This window comes from Papio anubis, chromosome 9 (assembly GCF_008728515.1).
Source record: "Papio anubis isolate 15944 chromosome 9, Panubis1.0, whole genome shotgun sequence".
Lineage (NCBI taxonomy): Eukaryota > Metazoa > Chordata > Mammalia > Primates > Cercopithecidae > Papio > Papio anubis.
In genome coordinates, this window is record NC_044984.1 from 113,868,825 (window position 1) to 113,888,627 (window position 19,803).

At 42.2% G+C, this 19,803-nt stretch overlaps 1 long non-coding RNA gene across 3 annotated transcripts in view; it reads right to left on the bottom strand.

The window, feature by feature from the left end:
* Positions 1-19,803, bottom strand: part of LOC103876111 — a 242,446-nt gene that overhangs the window by 182,984 nt on the left and 39,659 nt on the right. For all 3 annotated transcript variants that reach the window (XR_004176216.1, XR_002515889.2, XR_002515891.2), the window contains exon 2: positions 12,219-12,316. This is a non-coding gene — a long non-coding RNA (uncharacterized LOC103876111). The remainder of the gene's footprint in view (positions 1-12,218; positions 12,317-19,803) is intronic.

Here is a 19,803-nt window from a genome sequence, read left to right on the forward strand (position 1 = left end):
GGATGGTTGGGTGGGTGAGTGGATGGATGGATGGATGAATGGGCAGATGGGTGGATGGGTAGACAGGTGAGTGGGCAGATATATGTATGTATGTATGTATGTATGTATGTATGTATGTATGTATGAATGGATGGTGGATGGATGGATGGATAGACTGATGGATGAATGATGGATGGATGATGGATGGATGGATGGATAGATGGATGGATGAATGATGGATGGATGGATGGATGGATGGACGGATGGATGAATGAATGGATGGCGGATGGATGGATGGATAGATGGATGGATGAATGATGGATGGATGAATGGATGGATGGCACATTTCCCAACAAGGCAATGGTATGCATGAAAATTTTAGCCTTGAGTCCTCATATATTTTCCATTGGTCTTAGTTACAGAAGGAAGCTTATCTTCCTGTCATCTCAAAATGTGTGTAGACTCATAACCTCTTCTCTCATCTTGGTCTTATGCTCAACTACATTCTCACTAAGTTATAGGAACTGTAGGCATTTTAATGTCCTTAGTGATGGCCACGCTGAATTAACAATTGGACAACTGGACTTGATTTGCTCTTGTGCCTGGATTATCAGAGCATTTAGGTAGGCTAAGCTCAAATCTCTCCATCTGGCAATCTAAAAGTGGGGAGGAGAGTTACATTTGAATTATTCTTTAGTCTAAGCAATCTCACACTCATTCATTCACCTATTCAGTCATTTATTCATTTAACGAATATTTGTTGAGAGCCCAATATGCACCAAACAAGTTCTAGGTGTTGAGGATACAGCAATGAACAAGGCAGACAAGGTCTCTCTTCTCATGGAGTTTGTCATTTTTTATAAGTTCTTCTTTTTTTGACATATGGTCCAAGATGAGATCATGGAGTTCACATAAAAACAGAGAAGTCAATAAAATGTGACAGGGAGGGCAGAGGGATTATGTAACATCGCATGTCCCTCCACAGAGATACCCTACGTTTAGCAGTAAACCCAGTAAAGCTATTCGTGGTGGAAAGGTAAGATACACTCTACAGAGAAACTACAAAATTAAGAGACCCTACAGGTCTCTGTATTAAATAGGAATTTGAGTGAGGGAGGAGCAGAGAAGAAAGAGGGAGAAGCCAATAAAGAAGAAGAAAAAGGACAAAGGAGGTAGAGGAGGAAAAGGGAGCTGAGTAATAGGAGAGTGAGAAGGGACTTCAGGAGAAAACCAACTGGGGGGGAAAAACAGGGCAGGGCTGGCTGGTGGATCCTTAAGAACTACAATGCAAACCAACCCCTCCACTTCATCCCTCTGGACCTTTAGTAGTTTCTGTTACATACCCAACTGTCTTCTGTGAGCAATGTTTTGAAGAAACAAAGAAAAGGCACTGTGTTATACATCTGGTTGCTTGGGGACAAAAAAAAGTGGGGGGCCTTGAGGTACTCAGATCCTCACCACAATAAAGAGTTCAGGGCCTGGCAAGGTGGCTCAGGTCTGTAATGCCAGCGTTTTGGGAGGCCAAGGTGAGAGAATCCTTTGAGGCCAGGTATTCAACACCAGTCTGGGCAACATAGTGAGACCCCATCTCTACAGAATGTAATCGTTCTTAAAATTAGCTGGTGGAGTTCGAGACCAGCCTGGCCAATATGGTAAAACCCTGTCTCTACTAAAAATACAAAAAATTAGCCAGGCATGGTGGCACACCCCTGTAGTCCCAGCTACTCAGGAGGCTAAGGCAGGAGAATCACTTGAACCCAAGAGGCGGAGGTTGCAATGAGTCAAGATCCCACCACTGTACTCCGGCCTGGGTGACAAAACAAGACTCCGTCTCAAAAAAAACAAAAAAAACAAAAAAAAGAACCTTGTGGTAGCACCTGTAGTCCCAGATACTCAGAAGGCTGAGGCAGGAGGATCCCTTGAGCCCAGGAGGTCAAGACTGCAGTGAGCCGTGATCATGCCACTGTACCCCAGCCTGAGCAACAGAGCGAGATCCTGTCTCAAAAATAAAAGAGTATAGTAGGAACAGGAAGTCAAAGTTAGAGAGACTACTATTGCATGAGCTCTCTAGGTTTATAGAAATCTTAAATGGACATTTGGCTTCTCACTACACATGGGACAGGAACCCAGCCAATTTGACATATATCTCAAATGTCAGGTGACCATCACAGCTGACATTTAATTACACAAAATAATCAGTGCAATGGTGCCAAATTAAAGCAAGTACAAAAAGATCCCAGTGGACACGAGAGAGGGGAGCACTAACTCATACTTGAGATGTCAGGAAAGGTTTTTGAGAAGAGGTGATTGATACCTGTAAGATGAGCTAGAGTTAGCCAGAGAGAGATGGGTAGGCAGACAAGGAGGGAAGAAAGAATGCTTCAGGCAGAAGGAACAGTATGTGCAAAGGCTGAAAGGTAAAAAAGAAGCTTAATTTGTCATTTGAGGACCTAAACGTAAGTTGGGCTGGGCCATATTTCGAATTGGGAGTGCAGGACAGAGAAAGGGAGGAGCGGGGTTGGGGAGAGAAGTAGAAGCCAGATCTTTTAGATGCCTTATAAGCCATGTTAGGAAGTTTGGGCTTTATCTGCCTGGAAATAGGAAGCCATGGAAGGATTTTGAGGAAGGAAATAATTGCATTTGCTTTCAGGGGAGAAAAATGGCACTCACAAAGAACAAGGAGCTAAGATGAGGCTGTGGCGGTGATTGTGGGGAGAGCAATGGGGGTGGAGATGGGGTGAAGACACTCACTGAAAAGATACTTAAACAGAAGAATCAACAGAACTTGGTGTGATGGATTATAAGTAACGGACACAGGAATATCAAGAATCACGAGTGGAAGGTGATGCCTTAAATGCACCAGGAGAAGAGGAAGAAAAGAAATTCATAACGAGAAGGTGAGGAGTTATGTTTTAAGCATATTGAGTTGGAGATGCCTGAGGGACAGCCAGGTAAGGGGATTGCATAACTCAGGAGAGGAGGCTGCACTGGAGACAGAAACATAGCAGCAGCATCCCATAGGTCAAGACGGTCAAAGGAAGAAATGGGAAGAGAGGCAAGAAGAGGAGAGGAGAGAGGGGGTCTTAAGGACAGAGTAACAAAAAGCATCAAGAAACCTACTCACAAAATAACGTTTACTGACTGGACGCAGTGGCTCAAGCCTGTAATCCCAGCACTTTGGGAGGCCCAGGTGGGTGGATCACCTGACATCACGAGTTCAAGACCAGCCTGACCAACATGGTGAAACCCACTCTTAAAAATACAAAAATTAGCCAGGTGTGGTGGTGCATGCCTGTAATCCCAGGTACTCAAGAGGCTGAGACAGGAGAATCGCTTGAACCTGGGAGGTGGAGGTTACAGTGAGCTGAAATCATGGCATTGCACTCCAGCCTGGGTGACAGCATGAGACTCTGTCTCAAAAGAAATTTTTAAAAAAATTTTTTTAAATAACATTTACTGAAGGGCTGCTTAGTTCCAGACCTCATGCAAAATGTTTGGCATATATGATCTCATTCCATCTTCACAAGCCTGCAAAGAAGGGCTCTTGTATCCTTCCTGTTTTGCAGATGATGAAATAGAGGTTCTGAGAAGTGTTTTGTACATACGTCCAGCTGACTATGAACCCCCTCCCCATCCCTACCCTCCGACCTCCAGCACCCTCTGCTATGAAACAAGGAGGTCACGAGAATTATTGCGGTTTTGGAATTGAGCTCATCTAATGAGGAGGCTTTCATGAATTATATTAGCTCACATTTGTACTGTATTCCCATTTCCAGAGTGCCTTCTCCAGTATTATCTTATTCAATGCTCACAGCATCCCTCTGAGGTGGGCATTATTATAATCTCCATCTTGCAAAGAAGGATATCAAGACTTAAGATTGTCCAATAGTCATATAGCAGGTAAGAGGCAGAGCCAAGTCTAAATTGAAGTCTGTCTGTCCCAGTCAGGGGCAATCTGAAATTGCAAGACTTACTCCGCCCTCCCACTTGGCAGTTTCTGAGCCTGTTTCTCAGAGCTGTAGCTCTATCTAGTGGCCTTTATCAGTATTACTCTCCCACCCTGCCCTCCAGCAGAACGTCACTTTCCTGCCAAAAAAAAAAAAAAAGAAGGCAAGTATTAAACAGCAGCAACAAGACCTATTCTGCTTAGACAAAGCGTGTTTACTCAAACCAAGGAAGACCTCTTACTACTAAAATAGATTGGGGACCAGGACGAGGCAACACATCCCCTCCCAGCTTCCAGGTTCTAAGAAGAGCCACAGGAAGAAATTTTTTTGCTTACTAGCCTCTCCATCATAATCTTAATTGAGCACCTACTAGGTGCTGGGTCCCCAGGAGTCACTGTCCCACAGCTCTGACCAAGCCATCTAAGTGGTTAACATGAGAACTTTTTAAACTATATGTGCGCTAGAGAAGCTTTTTTCTGTAAAGGACTGGATAGTAAACATCTGTTGCATGTTCTTTTTATTTATATAGTCCTTTAAAGGTGTAAAAACTGTTCTTAAATTAGAGGTCATACAAAAACAGACCATAGACCAGATTGGGGCCATCAGTCATCGTCTGCTGACCCCCACTCGAGGATAAATTTAAGAGGGAAGAGGAATGTCTTCCCCAAAAAACAGAGACAAGGAGGGCTGGTGAACGTAATATGGTAAATATGTAGATGAAGGGGGGTTTGGCACTATTCAGAATAGTTTTTGTCATTTTTGTGGAAAAGGAATGAATGCATAGGGTACAAATCCTAGCAGTGCAAAAGAATATCCACTAAGTAGTGAGTATTCCTCCCCCTCCAACTCTCAGACCCCATTCCGGTTTACAGAGGCACTCACACTGTACCCAGTAACTTGTATTACTTTCCAGGGATATTCTTTGCATGTATAAGCAACACATTTTTAATTAATTAACTAAAATGAAGCATTCATTGTGTGCTTACTGTATACCACGCATTGTTCTAAGTGCTTTGCATTCAATTATAGTTTATCCTCACAACAGCTCTATGAGGTAGATATCACTCTGACCCCCACTTTATTGTGGAGGAAACTGGGGTATAGAAAGTTGAGAAACCTGCCCAAGGCTACATAACTGGGGTAAGTAACATTTCTTCTTTTTAACAGACATAGTGAGCTTAGTATACAAACTTCTGCATTAATTTGCTATGTTGGTGGTCATTTCACTTCCTATCTTTCTACTTTATATGAAAGGAAAGAGGCTGAAGTTTCATACCAGTACATTAAAACCAATACCTAGACTGTTGTCACCACCCTGCCTTGGCATTTCATTTAAAGGTTCGCAGGTAAAGGAGGACCTGGACCAAAAGCTACGACCAATTGTGAAGCATGTTATCAAAATAAAAGCCCAAGCTAATGTTAAAACAACGCCTGCATCACTTCCTCTTTACCCAGTCCTGCTCATTTCAGTCCCTGAGCTTCACCTGCATGGCTGAGGTTGAGTGTCCTTCCCTGTTTTGGGACCTGGAGGTAGCCAGGGGAAGTCAGATAAAAATAATGTAGAGTAAGAATTCAATAAACGTGAAACTTTTCTAAGTGCCTCATGCTAGGCACTATGTAATACATATGCATTTGCTGGTTGATTCCTTGTAATTATCCTGTGAAACTAGCATTCTTATGCTTCTTCACATTTACAGAGGACAGAAAATTGAAGCTAAAGGAGGTGAAGCGGCTTGCCCAAGTCACACACCTTCAAGCAATTAATCCAGAGTTCAAATCCTGGTCGTCTTGAGATCTTGCAATATTGTTTTAACCACATTACACTGCCTCTCTACTTAAAGGATCTTGTCTTGGGGTTCCAACTGGTCATCTTCTGGGGGGGAATCAGAGCTCGAGCTTTAGTGACAATAAAATTTAGAAACCACTTACATTTTTGAAGGGCGTTCACATCCATTAGCACCATGTGATCTCCAAAGCAATCCTCTGAGATGTGCAAAGAAAATCTCACATTTTGAAGACATGACACACTCAGTAACTTGAGATTTGGGCCTGGCTATTAAACTCTCAAACTTTCTCCACCACACTGCCCTGGGGCAAAGGAACCACACTAGTGAAAAGCAGAGAGAGGACAAATTCCTTTCTGGCCTGGTCTCAAAATAGCTCTGAATTTTTTTGTTTACTTGTTATCTGTCTTCCCAACTAGATTTAGCCTTCATGAGGGCAAGGACTACATCTGCTTTATTTGTTATTGTATTCCCAGAACTTCTCATAATATTTCTGGCATCGACTGAATGGATGGATGGATGGATGGATGGATGGATGGATGGATGGATGGATGGATGGATGAACAGTTGAGTGGATAAGTGGATGAATGCTTGAGTGGATGGAGGGATGGATGGATGGATGGATGACTGAGAGAAACTAAAAGAAGCCATCATCAGGGTTAGACTCATCAGGATTCCTCAGATCCCCACTGCCTTCTAGGAAATAGAGATGACCAGGAGGCTAGCTCATATATGAGACTGCCCATCCTGGCAAAGGTGAAGCCTGATAATATAAGAAATAAGCTCACAGCACAGTGTTCTAAGGCAAGGCCAGCACAAACAGTTCCCTCAATGACCCAATAGGTTGATGAGAATAGAGCTGAGGCATTCCTTTGACCTTAGACTTTTAAAAGTAAAAAGTCTACTTTCAGAGCTTGGGGCAGGTTTTCTATTAAACATCACAGAGCTAGTCCCTTCCACCACATGCCTTAAGCCAGAAACACCCACATCCTTTGTCCCAATCCACTTTCCGTGCTCTGATGAAAAGTCTCCCCACTTGCCTTTTGGGATTATATCTATCACCACGGATGCTACTTAACAGCCATTTCCCATTCTTCTTTTGCTAGGAGTCCTGATTTTGTTCAAGTGTCTACCCCTTCCCATGTGAGATCAGGATAAATCTTGATTGGCCTAAATTTATATTGGCAATTCCATTCCTCCTGCTAGGGTTGATTTATAGGTGGTCATGTGATCCCAGGTTTTCAAGAGGAGGCTCCCGAGAAAGGTTTGTTTCTTCTTAAAAACAAACACAGAGGAGGCCGGGCACAGTGGCTCACACCTGTAATCCTGGCACTTTGGGAGGCCAAGGCAGGTGGATCACCTGAGGTCAGGAGTTCGAGACCAGCCTGGCCAACCTGGTGAAACCCTGTCTCTATTAAAAATACAAAAATTAGCCGGGCGTGGTGGCAGGCACTCGTAATCCTAGCTACTTGGGAGGCTGAGGCAGGAGAATCACTTGAACCCAGGAGGCGGAGGTTGCAGTGAGCTGAGATCACGCCATTGCACCTCAGCCTGGGTGACAGAACAAGACTCCATCTCAAAACAAACAAATAAACAAAACAGAGCACAGAGGAAAATAGTCCTTCCATGGAAGTTATCATGTCTTCACTAAATTGTGCAGGCACCTTACTGCCAACAAGGGGCAGATCCAAGAGAATCACCTTGGTTGGAACATTTTGAAGTGAGTTGATACATCCTTCATTACCCAAAACAGTCGAGTCTGGGTTTTCTGCTACTTGAAGCTGAAAATACTCAGTTGCAGAAACCCATAACAATATCATTCTCACTTCTCACCCTTAACTAACATCTGCTCTTTTGATAGCTATTTGAATGATAACTCCCTCATCTGCAAATCTCAGAGAAAGTCTTTGACTCTTTTAAGCAAGATGTCATCATGCCGAAGAGAACCTAGATTTGTTATATTTGGGACTCCACAAAAAGGCTGCAGTGTGTCTTGCAAATGGTAACATTAACTCTGCTAAAACATTCCCAAAGATGTGAAACTCAGGGGTCACCAAGGAGCTGGGGGTAAGGCAGAGAACATGACACGGTGCAAAGCCCTTCACGAGGCAGAAACACCTTCATCCCCAAAGTCAAAATAATCTAGGAACAGGGGTGAAAATGAAAAACTGGTGACTGGGGAAGATTTTCAACATTGATTTTAAGGTATGCATGGGAACAGGGGTGTGAAGGAGGTGAAGAATAGTTTATAGTGATTAGATGGTAAGTCCTGGAGGTAACAAGTGGGAGAAGGGGGCTGAAAGAAGGGCTGCAGTTTGATGGGCGGAGGTAGGAAACTCATAGAGTGTTTGAGCCAGGTGAGGCCTTGTCATCTACCTGAGCTTGCATGTCATTGAGTAGCTACCATGCTCCAGGCTTTTTGAGAGATGCCAAAGGTATAAAGATAGCCTGTGTCCTCCAAAGGTTAAATAGTGGTGCTATAGTGTGATGGTTAAAAGAGAACACTCAGGTGTCAGACTGAGAAAGTTCAGATCCTAGTTGTGCTGTCATTGGCTGTATGACCTTGAGAGATATCTTCACTTCTATGTATCTCATCTGTAAAATGGGAATGCCACTGAAGAGTCAATGAGATAGCCTGGGCTGGGCTTTGTGGTTCATGCCTATAATCCCAACACTATGAGAGGCCAAGGTGGGCAGATCATCTGAGGTCAGGAGTTCGAGACCACCAGCCTGGCCAACATGGGGAAACCCCTCTCTACTAAAAATATAAAAATTAGCTGGGAGTGGTGGCGGGCACCTGTTATCCCAGCTACTCTGGAGGCTGAGGCAGGAGAATGGCTTGAACCCGGGAGGCAGAGGTTGTAGTGAGCCGAGATCGCACCACTGCACTCCAACCTGGATGACAGAGTGAGACTCCATCTCAAAAAAAAAAAAAAAAAAAATGTTAGTGAGATAGGCTGTATAAAGTATCCAGCTTATAGTAAGGACTCAATACACCTTATCTGTGACAACAATGGCAGCGAAAGATGGAGCACACAGAAAGCCACCACTAAGTCTGGCAAGTCAAAAAAGGTACATCAGTCAATGTCTTTATATGCAAGCAACAGAATCTGATTGTGGCTAATTTAACTCTCAGTCTTTACATTACTGCCTCTGAAAACATAAAAATCTGATTGCAAAGCCTAAGTCACATGATCATATCCTAGTTGATAAAAAAAAGGCTGAGAAAGCAAGTATCTGGATTTTTTGACTTTTATAATAGGAGAAATATTAATCTCATAGAGTGAAAGTTTCCCAAGAAAAGGAAAAGGACTCAGATGCTACTCACAAAAAAACAAAAGTGTCCTCTAGAGAAGGCTTCCTGGAAGAAGTAACAACTGAGTTGAAACCAATCCACATCCTACATTTTACCAATGAAGAAACTGAGACATAGAGAGGTAGACTCTTCCAAAGTCACTAGCTTTGGGAGAAAAAGAAAGAAGGGCTTGGAATAGGGGACAGTACAGTTCAGGAGGAGACCCCAAAGGAGACCTCTGATGGGCTGAGGGAGGAAGAGGCTAAAAGCCTCAGTCAGAGCTGGTGTTGGGTCCAGAAGTGGTGGCAGCAGAGGAGACAGTGAATATTGGACAGTGTTAGTTTCCAGGCCTGGGAAGAAGTTGGGATCCAGCATAGAGGAGTGGTGTATCATAAGGAATTGGTTTGGTCTTTATCCCCAGTTTCTGGAAGGGAGCCTCTAAACCCTTAGAAGTTCCGGAGTGAGACGAGTTTCTTTGTTATTCATAGTGGGCCCCACAGCTCACCCCTGAGTTTATGCTAATGAGGTGATCCACAGTGGGTCCCTAGACAGTTTTATGCTGGAAGCTGGTCATGCCAGAAAGACCAACAATGTGATTAGAGGGTTGGGGTTTTGAACCACATTATATCCTTTCATCTTCCTGTGCTCTGGGGACAGAAGGAGGGTTGGAGGTGGGGTTCAATCACATTGCCATTGATTCAACCAAGCATGTCTACATGATGAAGCCCTAATAAAAACTCTGAACATCCAACACTCCAGTGAGTTTCCCTATTTGATAATCATATATTGATATCCTGAAGACATGCAAATACCACATCTTGGACCCTCCCAGACCTCACTCTGTGTTACTCTTAATTTGGATCATTTTGATTTATATCCTTTATAATAAAATTATAATCATCTATGTCATACTTTGTTGAGTTCTGTGGGTTGTTCTGTCTTATACACAGATAAGAACTCAACAAAGTACAATATATATGATAGTGAATTAATGGACCAGAGGGGCTAGTGGGAACCCTCAAAGTTGGTCAGAAGTGTAGGTGGCCTGGGACCTCTATGAATGGTGTCTTAATTGAGGACATTCTTGTGTACCCTTAATCTGAAAGCTTTGACCTACCTCTGGATAGTTAGCATCACAATTGCATAGCAAAATGAAAGCTGTAATTCAGGCAAAGGACTGTATCGTTCCAACCCCATAGTTGAGCCTCTGTCAAGGAAAGTCCTCACTCAAAGATGGAACACATGTGTAGCTCGTGCCTGCCCACTGCCTCTTCTTCAGGCAGCAACCCCTTCCTCCTGACTCTCATTCATTGTGGATTGAGCAGTGCTTCAGTCCAGTGCCAGGTGTGGGCACATGACCAAGACCTGGATAATGCAAGCATGACATTTCCCTAATCATAGCAAATGGGTCAGGATGGACACCCAAAGTAATCCAATAAAACTCAATTCCTGAACTTCTGTTGGAACTGGAAGAGAGAACAAGAAGCCCTCTTCTGGAACTGTTGACACTAAGGATAAAACAAGCCTACTGCTTCTGGGAACCAGCACACAGAGAGAAACTGCCAACAAAGGGAGGAAAACAAAGCCAAGAAATGCAGCAAAAGAGAGATCAAATATTGGTCACATCATCTGGGCCACTGGCTCCCTAGCCAGATCTTTGAACTTTTGGTTATGGCGGCTAACAGCCTCTCTTTCTGCGGAAGCCACATTTAATTTGATTTCCCTCACTTGAAACAAACTGATTCCCAATTAATGCAACAGGAGAAAGAAAAGAGATCTGTGTATAAGCATAGTCAAATTCTAGACACCCCTTCCTCTAAGAGGGCGAGTGAGGTCGTAGAGAAAGGCACTATCATGGGATATATCATGCAGGTGATGCTAAGACGAAACCCTGAGTTAAATTCACAACATCAATCAAGAGAAAAGGGAAAGACTAAGAACACAGATGTTTTATCACTCCGTTTTGCAGCAGGTGTGAAAGTGCCAATTTGGATTTAAAAGAGCATGAAACAAATGCAAGGTGGGGATTGTTATCAGAGCCAACCCTCATGTCTCTAGCACTGTGAAAAGAGGTGCCAGGTAAGTAAATTTCCTAGCTCAATGGTCTTCAAAGTGGAAGGGTTGCACAAGATGATCCATTAGGGAGCAGAAAAAAGTATTAGAACTTATATTTATAGCTATCTTAGCAAAAGTCTATCTGAAGCTTTACGAGTAGTTTGGGTGTGGATTGACCCTGGCACCCCCATTCAGTCTGTACTGAGAAAGAGACCACATGTCTGGTGTCAGGCAAGCCAAGAAACCCAGGAGAAGTTGGGCATTCCACAGTATGAAAGGGATAGTAGTGGCATTCTTGTCATCTCATCCCGTGTTACTTCTGATAAACTTCCAATGCCTCTCTTTAAATCTCCTAATATTAATCCTAGAGCATCGAGGGTACCTATGAATTGGCATTCCTCTCACTATACCCCAGTGATGCTCTCAGATACTGAAAGATTAGTTATCTTCCCTTGCGTTAAATGACCCCAGGCGACTGATATCCTAATTAACCCTTCCTCTATCTCCTCCTTGGGTCTCTAGCTTCTCTCCCAACAGTGAGTTTGCAAAGAGAAACAGTGCACCTAACTTGTGCATAAAAAACTTAAACTTTACATAAAGTTTTTTTTAAACACGCAACTTCCAATTTAATGGGAGTCAAATGGCCAAGTGCCTCAATGAAGGAGCACGAAATAATGCTCTGCAATGTTCTTTAGTTCACTCCACAAACTGGCTGTTCTGAGCACATTCTAAATCTCTCTCTCTCTCTTTTTCCCCACCCCAACCCCATGATAAAAAAGAGAACTGAGGCTTCAAGGGATCAAAGAAACAGACCATCCACCCCAAACCATTTTTACTTGGGGTGACACAGAAACATCACCATCCAAGTTTGCTAAAACAGCAGCTGGATCTCATTTGTAAAGCAGTTCCAACAGAGGAGGAAAGGGATACAAATTTACAAAGACAATAAATTTAACACTCTTTTCTCATTATACCAGAGCTTGTAAGAGGATTGCATTACAGGTCTAGCAACTCTAGGGCATCTGAAATGCGGTCTCATTTACAAACATTTTATTTACACTTTATGATTTCATGAACCACTGATTGCATAAAGCAGGCCAACTGGCCTCCTCCTCTCTTCTTCAATTTAATGCCATTTTACATTTGCAGAAAACTCACCAATGAAGAATAGCAGACAGGTGAACAGGCTAGCCAGGAAGTGGGTCAGATGGTAATACATTTAGTCTTCTTTTCCTCTAGGGCTTCCGTTTCCCCATCTGTAAAATCAGAAAGTTAGATTATGAGGGTCCCAAATCTACATTTCAACCAAGACCAGGCAAGTAATACAAATGCCTGGAGGGAATGGGGTCTAATATTATGTGTCGAATATTTGACAGGCACTGAGTGAGAAAGGTACTGGGAGCAGAAAGGGAGACAAGCCATGATCCTTGCTCTGGTGAAGCACTTGGCCTTGTGAGAGATGTGAGCACATAGGCAGCTACCAACAAATATGATAAAAGCTGTGTTCAAGGTTCCACATGAATGCACAGGAGGGTTGGACTAACCCATCCCAGATGAATCCTCGAAGATTTTTAAAATAAATGAGAAGGCACTTGAGGGGAAGAGGAGTGTTGTAGGTGAAGAAGTGGAAAGAACCAGAGAAGAGGAATGGCTTTTCAGGTGGAGAAAACTGCCTGTGCAAAGTCACAGTGACCTGAAAAACAATTATGTATTGGGGAAGAAAAAAGAAGTTTGTTAGGGCTGGAAGGTCCATACGTGAAGTTATGGAAAAATAGTCTAGAAGGGTGAGTTGGAAATAAATCACAAACAACCTTGAGGAATCTGTCTTGAGAGTAATAGGAAGCTAGGGATATGTTCTACATTGTTGAGAAAACCAGTGATGTTTACATTTTAGAAAGTTTGCTCTGTCTGCAGGGTGGGGAATGGGTTACAGCGGCACCATCCGATATGGTGGTCATTAGCTGTGTGTGGCTACTGAGCACTGGACACATGGCCAGTCCAAATTGAGATGTGCGATGTAAACTAAAAATAAAATCTTAAGCCCCACCGACAGAACAGATGCCTTCTTGGCCAAAGAGACCCCCCGAAAAACCTTAAAAACTGAGTTCACGGCCATGACAAGAACTGGAGGTCTGACACACTTCGTTATACCCCCTCTTTTGTGTAGTTTAGACACAACTGACCAGATTTAATGTTAAAATAGAGATCACAAGACCGACAAAATGAATTCTTTGTAGCAATAAGATACCAAGTTATCAACAGGGCTTATGGCCGTTCCAGGAAAGGGTTAAGTCACACACTCCTTCACTTAAAGAATAAACTGGATTCTAACTGCCACAAGGTTTTTCTTTTTCTCTAGTAGCTAAACAAGCGCTGGCCTTGAGATAAGCAATGTTAAAGCAACTGCCACTAACCAACCACCAGACACTGACGAACTGATCCTCCCACGCACTGTTCCCTTTCCACCAGCCATAACTACAGCTTTGATTAGACGAGAGACTGATTTCAATAACTTTCTCCTAATAAAAAAGACCACGACCATGGACTGATTCTGGCCAGTTTACAGAGGCTGTGCACATGAGTGCCTTTGTCCTAAAAAGCCCTTTTTGACATATAGGACCTAAATATAATACATTTAAATGTCAGGCCCCACCCCAAGGTGAACGAGTCATATGTCACACGTGTCATAACCGCCTTCATAAATATTCATAACTCTTCTCATAACCTATTGAATATGTATACTTGGCCACCCCAGTCAGCTAAAATTCCTGTCCGACCCCTCCTCCTCTTGGCTGTGCCTGGTGGCTCACACCTATAATCCCAGCACTTTGGGAGGCCAAGGCGGGTGGAACACGAGGTCAGGAGATCGAGACTATCCTGGCCAACATGGTGAAACCCCGTGTCTACTAAAAATACAAAAAATTAGCCAGGCGTGTTGGCGGGTGCCTGTAGTCCCAGCTACTCAGGAGGCTGAGGCAGGAGAATGGCCTGAACCCGGGAGGCGGAGCTTGCAGTGAGCCGAGATTGCACCACTGCACTCCAGCCTGAGCGACAGAGCAAGACTCCATCTCAAAAAAAAAAAAAAAGAAAGAAACCAACTCCTCTCCTTCAAAATGCCTGCTAATGATTCCAGCCAGAGGTGTGGTTCCCAGCCTGTGGGATGGCCACCTTGTAGACTGTAACCCTTTTTTTAAAAAATAAAGCCTCTTTACCTAAATGCATAGATTTTGTGATTTTTCAACAGCTATAAGTATAAAATACACACGGGACTTTGAACAGTGAGTATGAAAAAAGGAATGTAGACTATCTCGTTAATATTGTTTAATATTGGTTATGTGTCAAAAGGATATTTGAAATATATTGGGTTAAATAAAAGATAGTATTAAAATTAATTTATCCTGCTTATTTTTACTTGTTTAATGTGGCCAGTGGAAAATTTAAAATTACATAAGTGGCTCGCATTATAATTCCATTGGACAGAGCTGAGTTAGAGAGCCTGCGACTCGAGAAAGAAGACCAATGACGAGACTTTGAAATGTCCAGGAGACATTATGAGAGCATGGGAGTTTGAACCAGACAGTGGGATGGGGACAGAGAATAAGAGAATATGCAGGCTTCTCAATGACAGATTGGATAAAGAAAATGTGGCACATATACACCACAGCATACTACGCAGTCATAAAAATGGATGAGATCACGTTTTGCAGGAACATAGATGGAGCTGGAGGCCCATTATCCTTGGCAAACTAACACAGGAACAGAAAACCAAATACTGCATGTTCTCACTGATAAGTGGGAGCGGAATGACGAGAACTCATAAACACAAAGAAGGGAACCACAGACACTGCAGCCTACCTAAGGGTGGAGGGTGGGAGGAGGCAGAGGAGCAGAAAAAAATAACTATTTGGTACTTAATACCTGGGTGATGAAATAACCTGTACAACAAACCCCCATGACACAAGTTTACCTATTAATGTACGACAAACCTGCACATGTACCCCTGAACCTAAAATAAAAATTTAAAAAAAATAAAATTTGGGAAATAGCAGGAAAAAAATTAAAACCAGAAGACGACATATAATAGCATGATCTCATTTTTATAAAACAAGAATAAGCAAGAGTAAAACACATGCTGCGTAGGTATACATACAAATATGACTTTATATATGCAAAGCAGTGATAAACTCCCAAACTCAGGATAACGATGACCTCTGTGGAGGGGACCTGGGGCCCTGGACTGGGAAAGAGCATCAGGTGTATGTCTTATTGGCAATGCCCTAGTTCTTTGGTTGATGGGGCCACAGATTTTCATTATAGAATTAATCTGTGTAATGTAAACACATATGATGTGTGTGTGTGTAAACAAATACTTTTAAGACAAATTTTTTGGCTGGGCATGGTGGCTCACGCCTGTAATCCCAGCATTTTGGGAGGCCGAGGCAGGCAGATCACGAGGTCGAGATTGAGACCATCCTGGCTAACACGGTGAAACCCCATCTCTACTAAAAATACAAAAAATTTTGTGGTGGCGGGCGCCTGTAGTCCCAGCTACTCAGAAGGCTGAGGCAGGAGAATGGCGTGAACCCGGGAGGCAGAGCTTGCAGTGAGCCGAGATCGCGCCACTGCACTCCAGCCTGGGCGAGAATGCGAGACTCTGTCTCAAAAAAAAAAAAAAAAGAAAAGAAATAAGAAAAAAAAAATAGAAATAAGATAAAAAATAAAGATAAAAAATAAAGATAAATAAAGATAAAAAATAAAGATAAAAAAAGAAATAAGAAAAAAATAGAAATAAGATAAAAAATAAAGATAAAAATAAATAAAAATAAATAAAGATAAAAAATAAAAAATAAAGATTAAAAATAATAATAAAAATAAGAAAAAAAAAGAATATGTGGGCTTCTGGTTATAGGTTTTGGTGATTAAGGGCATGAACTCTGGGACCATACAGCCTGGTTCAACACTTGGCTCTGACATCTGCCAGCTGTGTGACCTTGGGCAAGTCACTTAACCTGTCTGTTGTGCCTGAGTTTCCTCACTTATGCAACGTGAGTAGTAGCAGCACCTGCTTTATAAGGTGTTATGAAGATGAAATGAGTTCGTTCCCTGATTCTCACAGTTGACTACATATGTGAGTCACCTGGGGAGTATTTAAAACTCTCAATTTAGGAGAGTCTGATTTCATTGGTGTAGGGCGTGGCCTGAGCATCTGGACTATTTTAAATTACCCACGTGATTCTAACGTGCAGGAGAGTTCGTGAACCATTGCCTTAGTATATGTAGATGCTTGAAAGAGTGTCTGACACAGTGTAACCATGATTTAAGTATTTGAAGTTATTATATTTTTAGTGTCTTTAAAATGCATAATATATTTAAAATCCACAATTGAGAGTCTACTATGTGCCACTAAATGCCACTGCAGGGACAGAATATTTCTTAAATGAATTCACAGAGCTCACAGGGAAGGAAGGTTTCAACATGTCCTGTCCAGTGAGCACAGGTAGGCCAACTGGAGATCAAGTTCGGATCTGGCAGCTCATTCAGCAATTCCAACTTTTTGAAGTCTCGGTTGGTGAAATATTACAGACCATTTCCCAAAACACTTAACTCCAACAACAAGGTTTTAGTGTTTGGCAACATACAAGCAGAATGCAATTAAGTCTTGGAACTGTGTACTGAGTGTCTATCAGCTGGAGCCAAAGGGGAATGTAGGGAGACGAGGCTCCTTTCAGAGTATGGAACAAGCCCATCTGTGTCTCAGTCCCCCAGAGTGGAGGCACCTTAATGAGAAGTGGCTAACGGTGGTAAGAACTCCTTGTCATCAATGAAGGAGGCATGTCTGGGCCTTACAAGGACATAAAGCAAAGAGGTAATAAAGTCATGAAAAAAAAAATGGCCCTTCAGTCTTGGACAGAGCTTAAAGAAAAATCAGAGCCATCTCTATTCTTATTTGATAGACTTATGTTCTCATTCACATCGTCTCCAGGCACTATGAATGCTAATTCAAATAGTAATAATTAACATCTATTAGGTGTGTATTACGTGCCAGGAGCCATCATAAGCATTTTATATGCATCAAATTTTTAAAATATGAGGAAGGGGTCATTATCAATACTTTAAAATGAGGAAACTGAGGCTCAGAGAGGTGCAGCAATTTGGTTGCAAGTGACAGAGTCTAAACTCAAACTAACCTAGACTAAAGGGGAATTTGTTGCCTTGAGGAGTACAATGAAGTGTTGAAACATCAAGCTCTGAAAGGGACAAAGATACAGATGGATCTCTGATGCAACTGGCACCAGGGTTTTTTTCTCTCTGCTCCTCTCTTCTTCTATCTGTGCATCAGCCACATCCTATTCTGCTACATGCCAGCTTCTAACACAGGTGGCAATGTGGCTTCTCAACTCCCCAGGCTCTCCTCTCTGTTCTGGTTTCAAAAATCCTAGGGCAAAGCTCTGATTGGTCCAGCTTGGGTCAGGTGTTCACCTTGAACCAATCAACAGTAACCAAGAGAGCAAGAGCATGTGAAAACATGGCAGTTCACTCAAATCACATGGGTCGGAGTCAGGGAAGAAGAAAGAAAATGACTTCCCAAAAAGAAGAATTATATATGTTCCCAGAAGAAAGAAAAAACTACCTATCACAGTCCACTAATTCCAAGAATAAGAGCCAACAAGACTATTAAATAGGGAGGAAACTGACTCCTCCTTAAGGTTACACACTCTGAAAGTCCTCCGAAAATCTGAGGTCCAGACCACGTATGGCATGCCAACTCAATTGAACATTAATTGATTTTTTACAGTGCACTGGCCTTATATTCCAGGCTACCACATAGTATGGCCTCAGTAAATATTTGTTGGATGAATAATGCAAAGAGGAATAAGGCAAGGTGCCTCTACTCAAAGAACTTACAGCCTAGTAAGTGATGAAGGCAAAGCAACAGCCCCAAAGGGACACAGAGCATAGTCTGAGAGCTCAGACAAATGGAAGATCACACTGGTTTGAGAACACATAGGGAGACAATAAGTTAGAAAAGTCATCAAGGAAGGAGGTCCTATTTGAGATCAACCTTGAAAACAGAATGAGATTTCAATAGGCAAAATGTAAGAAAAGTGTGCCCCAGCAAAAGCAGGCCATGTGAGGAAAGGCATGGAGGCAGGGATGGACATATCATCCAGGTTTTTTTTTTAATTGTACTAAAATATACATAACATAAAATTTGCCATTGTAATCATTTTTAAGTTTACAATTCAATGGCATTAATCACATTCACATTGCTGTACAACTATCATCACTATCTTGAAACTCTTCCATCTTCCAAAACTCTTCCATCACCCTTGCAGAAACTCTGCAGCCATTAAGCAATAACTCCCCATTCCCAGCAACATGGTAATCTCTAATCTACTTTCTGTCTCCATAAATTTACCTAATCTATATATTTCATGTAAGTGAAAGTATACAATATTGATCATTTTGTGTTTGGTTTATATCACTTAGCATAATGCTTTCAAGTTTCATCCATGTTGAGGGATGTACTGTATCTTCATTCCTTTGTACACCTAAATAATATCCCATCGTATGAATATTCCACATTACCTTTATCAATTCATTGATGGATGGACATTTGGTTTGTTTCCACCTTTTGGCTATTGTGACTAATGCTGCAGTGAACATTGAAGGGTATCTGTTCAAGTCCTTGTTTTCGATTCTTTTGGTTATCTACCTAGAAGTGAAATTGCTGGGTTGTGTAGTAATTCTGTTTAGCTTTTTGAGGAACCGTCATACTGTTTTTCTGTAGTGGCTGCAGCATTTTACATTCCCACCAGCAATATACAAGGGTTTCAATTTCTCTGCATCCTTGCCAACACTTGTTATATTCCATTGTTGTTGTTATTGTTTTTAACAGCCATTCTAATGAAGGTGAAGTGGTATCTCGTTGTGGTTTCAATTTGCATTTTTTAAATGACCAGGGGTATTTAGCATCTTCTCACATGCTTATTCAAGCCATCCTGTTTTATGAGTGCACAACCAACCACCATAAATCCAAGATGTTTAGGTTTCATTGTGTAGGCAATAGGGAGCCAATGATAGTTTGGAAGCCAAAGAGTGGCATGACCAGAAATATAAAATCTTGGCAGAGGAGTATAAAATGAAGCCAGAGGACTAGTTAAGAGGCTACTTCAATGGTCCAAGCGAGGGACCTGCCACCTCCCAAGCTTGAGCCAGGGAGGTGGTAGTGGCAATATAAGGAAAGGGACAGTTTCCAGATGCATCATCTTTTCAACACAATGGAAGCAACCTGTGTGCAATCACAAAGGGCTGGTTATGTAAGTATGGTAGAACCATGTGATTAATGGCTCCACATCTGTAAGAATAATGATGCCGATGAATAAATGAAACAGAAAGATGTTCCCAAGTAAATGAAAAAACTAAGGTTACAACACAGAGTGTACATCATGATCCCATTTTTAGATAGATGATGCGTAATTAGATCAGAACGCAAAGAGACGGACAGACACTGAAGGTAAAAAAGACCTTGAACACCACACGCGCAAATGTGAACAATGATCACCTCTTGCTAAACTAACCTCCCAGCAAGATACTTGTATGTTCTCTTTTATTTTCTTCCTTGCCTTTGTCACTATCTGAAAATATCTTATTCATTTGTTCTTCTGTTCATAAATCCCAGGAAGGAGGGAATCTGTTTTGTTCTCTCTCTATTCCCAGAACCTGGAATCTAGCCACAGGT